The sequence below is a fragment of the Sorex araneus genome, chromosome 5, assembly GCF_027595985.1.
Source record: "Sorex araneus isolate mSorAra2 chromosome 5, mSorAra2.pri, whole genome shotgun sequence".
In the NCBI taxonomy this organism is placed as follows: Eukaryota; Metazoa; Chordata; class Mammalia; order Eulipotyphla; family Soricidae; genus Sorex; species Sorex araneus.
This window is the reverse complement of record NC_073306.1, coordinates 109,955,630-109,968,186: the sequence shown is the minus strand read 5'-3', so window position 1 is coordinate 109,968,186 and position 12,557 is coordinate 109,955,630.

The window sequence follows — 12,557 nt, the reverse complement described above, 5'->3', positions numbered from 1 at the left end:
CCGCAGGCAGGGACGAGTCTTTTTTGAAAGCCCTTAAGGTCTTAATTGTGACTGTCCCTTCTGGCTCCAATCAGATACTTCGAGCTCACCTGTCATATTATTTGGGTGGCACTCAATTTCACAATCATCAGCACAGAACCAAGCGGTGAATGTACTCATCTAAAGAATGGGATGAGAGAGACAGACAGAGAGAGGCAGCAGCGTGGACTAGAGAGAGAGAGCTGGACTCCCCTGACCAAACTGAATTCAAAGAACAGGCTTCTGCGGCCTCAGACCCAAGGAATGGCTTCCTCAGTAAATGCATGAGTGCTTGATCTTGCTGTCCTAGATCTTTAGAGGCCTCTTGGAAGAGTCTTTATATGAAAATAAGCATGGAGAAATAGAGAGCATGGGTCATTTTCCCTTCTCCACTTAAAAGTCCCATTGAAATATTTGTCTGATGGGGTAATGGAGCCAGTTTCTAGGCTCTGATCTGCTAGAGGCATACACACTCCAATGTATGCCAATGAAATTTTGCTGGCAGAATGAGGCAGCAGGGGAAGGCCCAGCTCTGATGCCTGCTGAGCTGTGGGCGGTGTGACTTTGTGCCATAAGACAAGGTCAGGGGCTAGAGCGATAATAGCAGGTAGGATGTTTGCCTTGCACGCGGCCAACCCGGGTTCGATTCCCAGCATCCCATATGGTCCCCCGAGCACCGCCAGGAGTAATTCCTGAGTGCAGAGCCAGGAGAAACCCCTGTGCATCGCTCGGTATGACCCAAAAACAAAAACAGGAATAAAATAAAATAAATAAGCACAGCTTAGGGCGTTCGCCTTTCACGCGGCCGATCCATGTTCGATTCCTCCGCCCCTCTTGGAGAGCCCAGCAAGCTACCGAGAGTATCGAGCCCACGTGGCAGAGCCTGGCAAGCTACCCGTGGAGTATTGAATATGCCAAAAACAGTAACAATAAGTCTCTCAATGAGAGACGCTATTGGTGCTCAAACAAATCGATGAGCAACGGGAAATAAGCAGAACTTGCTGTCCCATTACACCACAGGGGGACTCAAAACATGTGTCTAAAGAGAGGAAAATAAGTTGGCCAGATTCTCCGGGCACTCTGCTTTCACTGCTCAGCTTGCTCTCCCCTCCATGCTTTCATTGCAACCGCACAGCTTTCAGGGAATCCTCCCCTAAAACAGGGCCTTGGGTCTCCTCACTCCCTGATTCAGAAAAGCCTCTAAGTGTGTCTATCAGAAAGGGCTGGAAGCAGCCAGTGCTGCTGGGACAAACATGTATTTTCCCGATTACACCTCTCCTGTGTGATTACAATGGTTAAACTGTCATTGCACATCTGCCAGAGACGCCCTGTCCCCTCGTCGCATTGACCCATGTTAAGTATGCATTGCAACAGGCTTCCTAAGTGATCTGGGACCATCTGCCAGGGCCCAGGACCAGGGATTAGTGTGGCCCTTCAAGCAGATCAAAAAGGGCTTTTTTCCCAACAACTTCCCAAACACACAAAAATACATATCTGCATATCTGTTTTATTTTTGCAGCACTTAGTACAGCGGCTGTGTAAGGAAACAACCCAAATGCCCACGGACAGATGAATGGATGGAGGTCAGATGATGGTACGGCAATTGGGGTGCATGGCAGGTGCCTGACTCCCAGCACCACATGGTCCCCCAGGAGGCAAGAGGCAGCCCTAGGGGCTGGAGCGATAGTACAGTGGGTAGGGCATTTGCCTTGCATGCGGCCGACCCAGGTTTGATTCCCAGCATCCCATAGCGTCCCCCGAGCACCGCCAGGAGTGATTCCTGAGTGCATCACCGGATGTGACCCACAAAGAGAAAAAGAAAAAAAGAGGCAGCCCTAGAGGCCCCCAAACTGCTGTGGGGGGGGCAGCAGTTTCCTTGTATTGTGCAGCCAGCCTGGTTGACTGAATTGCCTGTGGGGTTTCCAGGCCTCCTGAAGACCCCAAAGTGTTTTGGTGAGACACTTCAACAATTTGTGAGATATATATATATATATGTATACATATATATATCTTTTAAAAAAATGTATATATCTTTTAAAAATTCTATGTTATCTGATAGAACGATAGCTGTACTGTCTTTAAAAATTGCCATTTATTTATAGGATTGCTTCCCATAATTATTTTTTAAGCCTATGTTCATCTTGAAAAGAAAGATGTAAAAAGCAGTCTAAAACTAATATCCAACGCCTGAGAAAATGGGCCAGGAGGACTGGTCAATGGTTGGAAATTCCCACAAGGGTGTGGGGGTGGAGGATAGTTAAGATAGAGGAGGGTCCTTATGACAACATTAGTTGAAAATAAACACTCTGGACAAGAACTGAGTGTTGAAAGTAGGTAAAGGGACATACATGGTAACCGTTCAGCATCTGTATTGCAAACCATAATGCCTAAAATGAGAGAGAAAGAGAAAGAGAGAGAGAGAAGGGAAGCAGGCGGGGTTGGGAGGGAAACTGGGGACACTGGTGGAGGGATGGGTGTTGGAACATTGGATGACTGAAATCCATCGTGAATAGCTTTGTAAAAATTAATTAATTAATTAATTAATTTTTAAAAAAGAACTAAAAAATGTGTGAGGCCAGAGCAATGTGTGAGGCCAGTGGCTTGTCTTGCACGTAGCCAACCAAGGTTCAAATTCCACTTCTTCGCCAGCGTGAACCTGCGAGGAATGAATCCCTGAGCACAGAGCCAGGAGTAAGCCCCGGGCCTCAAAACTAATTTTTTTTTTGGCTTTTTGAGTCACGCCTGGCGATGTTCATGGCTGACTCCTGGATCTGCACTCAGGAATCACTCCTGGCGGTGCTCAGGGGACCATATGGGATGCTGGGAATCGAACCCGGGTCGGCCGCGTGCAAGGCAAATGCCCTGCCCACTGTACTATCGCTCCAACCCCCTAAAATTTTTTTTTTTTGCTTTTTGGGTCACACCCGGTGATGCACAGGGGTCACTCCTGGCTCATGCACTCAGGAATCACCCCTGGCGGTGTTCAGGGGACCATATGGGATGCTGGGATTCGATCCCGGGTCGGCCGCGTGCAAGGCAAACGCCCTACTCGCAGTGCTATCGCTCCAGCCCCCTACCCCCTAAAATTTTTTTTTTAATCAGAAAGAAGAGGAAGATGTGTTTCATGTGGGAAGTGAAAGTCAAATTTGTTTTATGACTCTTTCTGCCACTCTATGCCTTTTAACTGGTGGATTCAGACCGTTAGGCGATAGTTGCAATGCAGTTATTGAAATATATTCAAGTATATTAAAAGATAAAGTATGACATTTTATTATTTTATTATTATCTTTAGGATTTTCTAGATTTGTTATTGATCTTTTGCCTTTTACATAATTTTTTCTCTTGAATTTTAGCAACACCCTTGTATTGTGTTGGAGTTTATTCTTCACTTTCTTCTGTTTTACTTCCATAGAGTTTGTTTTAAGGTCCTGAGGTTTATATATAAAGGCTCAAGCCTATGACCTTCTAGGCAAATTAACATCATAGTCATTTAAAAATATCCAATGGTACTTTTCTGTCTCCTGGCCCTGCACTGTAAAATTTGATTTCTTACTAATTCTAGTGCTATTTGTTTGACAGGTAAATGTTTCCTGCAAGGTTGGTATGGCACTGATGAATTAGTTTTATTTATCTGTAAGACTACCAGTCCTGCCTTCTATCCTAAATTATAGCCTGGCTGAATGAAGTCGACTGAAATTCTTTTCCGGTTGGACTCGACTGTCTTTAGGGCTGGGAAAGACCTAAAGAGCTCAAGCATGCGTGTCCCTGTGAGAACTCTGGGTTTGAACCCTGACATCGCCTGGCCCCCTATCACTATCATGTGTGGTTCAAAGACAAAAACCAAAAGAGAGCCCTGGATACCTCATGTAATTTGCATCGATGCTTTCTGCGAAGAAGTGGGCTGGCGATCCTGCGGAGGCTTCCTTACGCGTACCCGCTTTCTCTCCAGGTCCTCAGTCTATCCTGGCCTTATCTCCGGCTCCCTAACACTTGATGTTATATCTTAGGTTTTGTCTGGTGTGGGCTGGTTGTGTAGGGAACTCGGAGCCTCTCGTATCTGGACGTGTAGCTCTCCTTCTGAATGAGATAACTCTTGCCCTGGGGGTTTCTGACCCTCTTCCCCTTTCCCCTTCTGGGACTCCTACACTGTGAAGATTGTGCCTCTCATGCAATTCCACTGGACTCTTACATAGTCTCTGAAATTCATAATTCTTTATTTATTTGGCAAGGAGGGTCCCCAGTGGAGCGGAGGGTACCATGTTCCACCCCCAGCAAGTCTCAGCCAACTGGCGGATCAGTGCAAGGATCCAAGGCTGAGGGGCTGCCTGGGGGCTCTGTCAGGGATTACCCAGCCCCTGAGACATGCTTGGAGGCCTCCGTGGCCACACTGGGGCCGTTTGGGGAGCTCCAAATCCAAACCAGAAGATGCTGGAGGGACCATGTGGTGTTGGGGATTGAACTGGGGTGAGCGGCATGCAGGGTGTGTGATTCCCCGCCCTGTGCTCTCTCTCTGGCTCCTGTGTTCTTTTCGGGAGCACTCCATGATCACGCTTTCCAACTCACTAACTTCCTTCTTGATGCTTTAGCTCTGCTAAAAGTCTAAACTTGTCGTACAAGTCTTTTATTTCCTTTTGAAGCACTTTAATACTCTTTCTCACTCTCCCTGTTCTAAATTTCATTATTTTCCATAATTTTTCTTTTTTGTGAGGGGGCCCTCCCAAATGGTGCTTGGGGAACCCCCCACCCAAGTGATTCTAGGCCAACCAAGATGTCATTTCAGTCAAGGACCTGAGCATGTGGTGCTACTCAGGCCCTGCAGAGAGAGGAGTACCTTAGTCCCCAGGGCCACCTCGGGCAGTGCTCTGGGGCCTTCAGGGCTACTCCAGTGATGCACGGGGGATCACATCGCACAGGTCTGGTATAAACCCAAGCAACTGTACTATCTCCCAGCCCCCTCCATTGCTATTCTGATTTCATTTAATGTGATTTTTAACAGCTCTCTCTCTCTCTCTCTCTCTCTCTCTCTCTCTCTCTCTCTCTCTCTCTCTCTCTGGATTTGGGGCCATATCTGGTGATGCTCCGGGCTTACTCTCTACTCAGGGATCATTCCTGAGGGTGCTCAGGAGACCATAGGGGGTGCAGGGAATTGATCCTGGGTCAGGTCAGAGGCAAGGCAAGCACCCTACCTTCTGTTACTATCGCTCCTGCCCCTTAACTGTTGTAAACTCATTTCCAGGCAGATTACTCAGTTCTGCTACATTTGAACAGTCCTCTGGATGTTTATTTTGCCCATTTGTTGTGGCAAATTCCTTTGTATATTTTATGTTTTATTTAATATTGTATATTAATTATTTTGTGTTGTATGAAGTAACAATCTTGATTTTCTTGTATTTTGTGAAATTTTTTTTCTATATTTTTCAGAAATATATTGCTCTACAGTCTTCTTTTTTGGGTAACATCCTTCGCATTTACATATTACATTTTATATTGTTTTATCTATTCTGACAACCTTTGAACTTACACTGGTAAGCTTAAACAGATCAAATTTAGTGCAATTACTGAGAAAGTACTATTCAAATCTCCCCTTTCGTCATTGACACTGACAATCCTTCCGATACTTTTAACAGTTGCCGCACAGAGAATTTCTTCTGTAGGTCCACATTTAATATTTTTAACCTTTCCCCTTGTTTAGAATAAGGAATAAACGGGGAATAACATTACTTGCTTTTTCCCTGAGCATCTGTCACATTGTTGAGAAAGTGAGTCTCAAAATTGGGGATCTTTTGTTGTGGATGGCTATTGATTCAACAACAATAATGATTTAGATTTGACTATATTTGACTGATTTTTATGCACATATATGTTTCTTATATCCTCCCCCCCTCTCTTTTAGGATCATATCCATTGGTGCTCAGGGCTCACTCCTGGCTCTCTGCTCAGAGGTCAAGCCTGGTGGAGCTCAGGGGACCGTATGGGGTATAGGGGTACTGCAAGTCAAACAGGATCCAGCAGCCTGCCAGGCAAGCACCTGCCCCAGTACTATCTCTGAAGTCCCTGACAAAGTACACTTTCTAGCAAGGATTTCAATAGGAGTTTATGTTCCCAAAAGTATTGAGTCTCATATATTTGAACAAATCTTTCTGTTCTTCTTGAATAATAGTTTGACAATGAAGTTTAAGTTCAAAATTATTTTGTGTCAGAATGGAAATTATTTCTACATTGTCTTCTTTGAAAACATATAGTGGAAATGACGTCCAACAGAGAAAGATTATGCCAGTGTAAACGGCCGCATATCCTTCACCAGGATCTACGAAGTGTTCACATTTCCCCTCATCGTTGTGCTATTTCATTTTGGTCTTTTATCTTTTTCTGTTTCACTAAGTGATCTGACAGCGAGTTGTGGGTATCCTTCCCCTTGACTTCTAAATCACTGTGCCTCAGTGAAGGGGGAGAATTTTCGCATAGGGCTGGGAGGACTTGCTCAGGGGCTTAGAGAACGTGTGTTTGTGTGTGTGTGTGTGTGTGTGTGTGTGTGTGTGTGTGTGTGTGTTTGTAGTGTTCAGGGGTTCAAATCCCACACGGCCCAGCACAGTCCTGCCAGCCCTGCAGTCTCTGATCCACAGTGCCATAGGAAATTTCTGGCTGCACTAGAGACCGCCATGTGAGCACCACGAGAGGAGGCCCAAGTCCCTCGAGAGCACCACAACTGAACTGTGGTGTGAGTGCTGTGGCCAGGAGGTCTGGCTCTTGGCAAGAATTCAAGTGAGCCCTCCAGGGGACCCTGGTGAGCCACTCGTCAGACTGTGTGTGAACTGCATAACTGAAGGGTCACAGACTTTCATGAGCACTGCGGTAGAGCACTACAACATGATGTGTAACCCAGACAGCTCCCTGGGAACAAAGGGAGAGTGACAAAGCCAGCCATGCATTCCACTGCAGTCACACCAACGATGGCATCTATGACAGGGAAGGGAAGGGGGATCGGGAGGAGATAGAAACCTTATTTAAAATTCACTTCTCTGACCATAATGCCATTATGGAAACTGAACGTTGATGCAGTGCTCCAGTCTCAGTATCAGACCCCATTCGGATGTTTCTACATGCCCTAGAATGAAAGAAAAAACTATTTTACTTCTGGCCCAGGATTTATTCAATTTTCATGTAATTTTTATTCATCAATCCTGATCAATCCTTCAATCTTTCTTTCTTTTCTTTTCTTTCTTTTTTACTTTTTGGGTCACACTTGGCGATGCACAGGGGTTACTCCTGGCTCTGCACTCAGGAATTACCTCCTGGTAGTGCTCAGGGGACCATATGGGATGCTGGGAATCAAACCCGGGTCGGCTGAGTGCAAGGCAAATGCCCTACACACTGTCCTATTGCTCCAGCCCCAATCCTTCAATCTTTCTTGACAGTGAATCTTTGAGTTCAGACCAGTGTTTTACTGAAACTGCTTCTATTATTTTTCTTCACTTTTGGGTGCTGCATAGTATTCAATTGTGCATATACACCACAGCTTCTTGATCCATTTACCCATAGTTGGTGTTGGGGCTGTTTCCATATTTTGGCTAAGTACAATGATCATAGGTGTGCACATATTCTTTAAAATTAGTGTTTTGTGTTTGGGGGATAGATAGCAAAAAGCAGTATTGTAGGGTTGTATGGGAATGCAAAAAGTAGTTTTCATAGAGAAAGAGCAAGAAAACACATTTTTAGGAGGGAGGATTGCAAATGGGCTTATGCCAGAATAGTAAATAAATTTTCTCCTGAGCTGGCTCCCTTATTTCTAGAGCAATCCTTTTTGCTGAAAATATAAATAAGAGTATCAGAGATATTTTTGGTTTGGGGCCCATAAATGACAGTGCTCAGGGGCACTCCGGACTCTGTGCTTGGCGGACTCACTCATGGAGGTGCTGGAAGTGTCCCCTGAGCTGCCAGGGGTTGAATGGTGTCTGCACGCAGACACCATTCCTCTGAGCTATCTCCAGCCCTGGTTTTTAATTTTTAATTCAGCCCTAACGTCTTTGGGGTCAGTTTCACTCCAAATCCAGAGAGAACAATCATCTCCTTTTGGAATTCTCGGTACCTAAACTCCTCCTGGTCCGAGTAAGCTTAAGTCTTTACAGATGACGCTGGTGTTCTTGTTTGGGGACGCTTACTGCTTTCTCGAATCAAGCGTGAGCAGAGAAAGAGATGTTTACGACCTGGTGCTCTCCAAACCAATCTCCCCCCACATGCCGCATTTCCCCTCTAATCTCCGAGTGGTCACACACCGACTTGTTTCAACCTCAGCAACTAGAAGCTCATCAGCTCAAAGACCCCGCGGCCGCACGGTAGCTCCGGCTGGCGTAATGGCCTCAGAAGAGATGTCACGTTGAATCTTTCCACTTGATGAAGAAGCAGAGGCTCTGGAAAATGAGGTGCTGATGAAGGCCCCAAGACGCGTGCCACAGCCACAGCTTGGATTAATCTTCTGATTTATTACTTAAACTTGAAACGATCCAGAAGGGAAGACTACCACTGAGCAATGGCAAGGATACAGTGACCACGTCAGTGACATGAATCCTGTGGAGAAAGGGAGTGTGGAGACCTCGCTCGTATCTCCAGACTGAGATGATAAGAATTTGCCAGCCTGATCAGAAAGTCCAGGTGGGGGGGATGAAGTTGATCATTGGATTTGGGACTATGAGGTTGAAAAAAACAACAACAACGAAAGCTTGATTCATTATTCTAAAAGTGTCTTAACTGTCAGCACATTGAATTAAGGGGCCAGTAGCAAAGAGATCCTTCCAAGTTACCACAAATGTGAAGAGTCAGGGGTCTTCAATTCAGAGGAAAGGCCCGAGCCTAATAAACATGGAGATTTATTGCTCCCCCCAGTGATGAGTGCTATGAGATCCGAGGTCAGCACCCTTCACTACATCTGCTTTTGATAAGCTCTACCGAGTTATTCACGTCGAGTCCTTAGCCCCCAGCAAAATGGGGTGGGGCTGGACAGGGATAGTGGACAGGGAGAGGGGTGGGCACAGGGGTCAGGAGGTTGATGCTCAAACAATGACTTCATCAATATCTGCTTTTCCAGGCCACGTTTACCAGCATGTGTGTGAGCTGGAAACGAGGGTGGGTTTTGATGTCTGGGAGGAAATAAAGAGGATCCTGGCTTTACAGTTGTGGGAGAAAATCGTGTTTCAGAAGGTAGCTAGACTTCATCTGTATCCTTCTGTGTTACAAGATGCTAGACCTGTTGTTGTTTGGAGAGGTTCTGCCATCCTTCCTAGCTTGTATGAATTCTGTCTGTTCTGATAATGACCATGTACTTGGGCCCATTTGCAGTTCATCTCAGCTTTCCTTAACTCCACATAACGTGGGCTCTTATTAATCTGTGTTTCTATTAAATTTTCCACTGACCTAATCCCATGCATCTAATGCATCTTTATTTTTAATTTTTTTTCTTTTTGCTTTTAGGGTCACACCCGCCCAGGGGTTACTCCTGGTTCTGCACTCAGGAACTACCCTTGGCGGTGCTCAGGGGATCATATGGAATGCTGGGAATTGAACCTGGTTCGGCCGCGTGCAAGGCAAACTGCTGTGCTATCATAACTTCAGCCCCATCTAATACATCTTTAATATGTCCATGTTTAAGTCTACGTAAGAGTCTTGATTTTGTCTTTTTTAAAAAATTCATCTCAAAACACATAATCCTGTCACCATGAGCTTGCTTGAGAGAGTTTGGCAACGCTCCTCGTCCCCTTCTCTCTCAGACTCTGTCCCACAGATTAGCTCTCTGGAACCTTCTTCACTGCAACTTGAAAACACCTTTCATTAAAAACAAAACAGTTGTTGCCTCTTCCTTTTCCTTTTTGGGGCCCTGTTCTGGGAGGCTGGAAGGGCTATGGTGGGTTTATTAGCTGGGTGTCACAGGGCTGTGTAGCTAAAGCTTTTACCTGGGCCTGGGTAATGGGATGGAGAATGTTGGGAAACAGGAGCGCATGGGAGGGCTTTTCATAGGGGTCACCCCTGACAGTTAACATCTCGGAACAGGAACGGCTTATGGGGACGGACCACAGCAGACCCAGACCCAGGTCCCATCTCTCAGACCATGGCTCTGCTCTGCTTTTGGGGATAGGAGGAGCCTTTCATTTTAGATGACCCCAACCTGACCCCCAAACTCTACAGGACACTCGCTGCTTTTCTGATGTCTTGATCCAAAGACAGAGGCTGGTGGGTGGCTATGAGGTACATGCACCAAGTCCCCTGACAGTGGCCCGCCTTTGTGTCCTGCAGAACAAAGCTCAAGAGCGGGGCCCAGAGGGTCCTACTGACCCCAGCTGTGTTTTCATGTGCTGGAAGGAGCATGATGTTGAGGGATCTTGGGTGACTTGCACCCATTAGCTGCGCCTACACAGATGAGAGGTGGCCTGTTTGTGCTGCGTGTCAGGAGCACATGCCCAACTGTTTCAGTCCCTTGGGGCGGGAGGGGATATGCAGACCATCAGGACTTTCTTTTCTTTTTTTGCTTTTTTGGTCACACTTGGTGTTGCACAGGGGTTACTCCTGGCTCATGCACTCAGGAATTACTCCTGGCGGTGCTCAGGGGACCATATGGGATGTCGGGAATCAAACCCGGGTCAGCTGCATGCAAGGCAAACGCCCTACCCGCTGTGCTATCACACCAGCCCTGCATCAGGGTTTTCTTATGAAGTCTCTTATGGAGTTTTACTCCATGTCCTTTGATTATTCTGCTGCCTCAGTAAAGTTGTTCACACCACCACCCCATGGGCTGTTAGATAGTAATGAAGAAATTCTGGTCAGTCCCAGAGCCTATTCAAACCTTAAGTATTTTGTTAACAATTGTTGAACTTTCCCCAGTACTCTTCAAAGTAATGAAATAGTTATGATTCTTAATCATGGTCTTTAGACGTGCCAATAAGAAAAGACAACTTCACACTCAATTTCCTTTTAGCTTTGTCCAAAAATAGAACTCAAGTAAGATACACTGTTGAACAGAAATCTTCTGTCTACATAGCACCCATGATCTTTTGGTCCTAATGCGTATGTGACCAGAATGACATAATAAAAACACATCCTTCCAATTCCATGTACTTTTGTTACCTTTTGGAACAACAGAGGCAGCTGTTTTCATTTTGAGATGAAGCTCCAAGAGGTTAAGTGACTTGGGCCGTCCACCTCTGGTAATGAAAGAGCCCGGACTCAAACCCACTCTTCTGACCCCTAATCTTTTCCTCTTCATCAGGCACCATTAGTCAGTTAGGAAGGCTCTCTTTAATCATGAAATTCTCTTTCCCTTCTGAAAGATATTAAAGGACAGGTATAGAGTTTCTAAAGGAAAAAGAAGACAAGACGTGGATGATTTGCATTTTTATTAATTGAGGTCAACTTCCATTTTAGAAAAGTCAGAAGCAAAATATATAATCCATATTTACATTTCTTTTTACAAAGGAAATATTTACACCAGAGATATAAAGTGCGAAATAGCATATAAACACCCTGGGACGATGCAGATGGGAAGGACTGTGATTTCAACAGGGAATTTTTCTGGCAGGTTTTTTTTTCCTCTTACAAGTTGAAGTGTAGAAGACTGTTGCCTAATCATGTCACTAAGTTCAACCAGGTCCTCTCTCATCTTTTGAACTTGACGGGCTCTCCAAAATTTAAAAGTAGAAAAAAATCTTTGTTTCATGTGATCAGTAGCCTTGGGTTTGCCGCACAATCTCTGGCTTTCCCTTTGGCTCTGTTCCATCTGTGTGAATCGGGTCTTTGCCTTTTATGGGCTCCTGGCAGGTAGGACCTCACATTAAAAGCAGTTATTCTCTTTTGCTAAAAGTCTTCACTTTTGGACAGTAGTCAGGTAGCAAAGTTTTGCTGGGGTGGGCTTATTTGAATAATCTGGGCCCAGTCTTAAGGGGCAGATTATCCAATTTACAGAGACGGTCTAGCCCTGCACTTTATAGGAAGGAGACTCAGAAAAGGTGGTCAGTGAGTGGACTATGGTACCAGACTCCTGATGCCTCACGGGACTCTGGTAGTCACTGGTTGGGATGAAGTTGCTCAGAATTCCAGGTTGTGGCCGACCAAGAGGTGGTGAGGTGGGAAGAAATGTGAACACATGTGGGTGGGCTTCGCTGGGGGCTCCTCCCGATCCTTAGGAAACACTGAAATCACTTGGGAGTCACTAAATTGTAAGTCCTCAGGCAAATGCAGTTCACTATTATACTAGAAGTGACTGAAATGGGCTAAAGACCGTTACTTAGGATGGAAAGCTGTCTTCACCTGGTTATGTTCAGGTTTTGGCAAATTTACTTACTGGCTGTTAAAAATCAAAGTCAGAATGAAAAGCACTGAATAACCATCTCCCCCAACCCTCCATGGGAACAAGTACTATTGAAATAGCACCTGATTTTGGTAAACAAACCAAAATAGGTAGCATTTAAAAAGACCGAGCATTTAATATCAATGTATCTTCCTCAAAGAGCTTTAGCTACACGCTTTCTTATGTTTACTTATGCCAGTATGTAGAA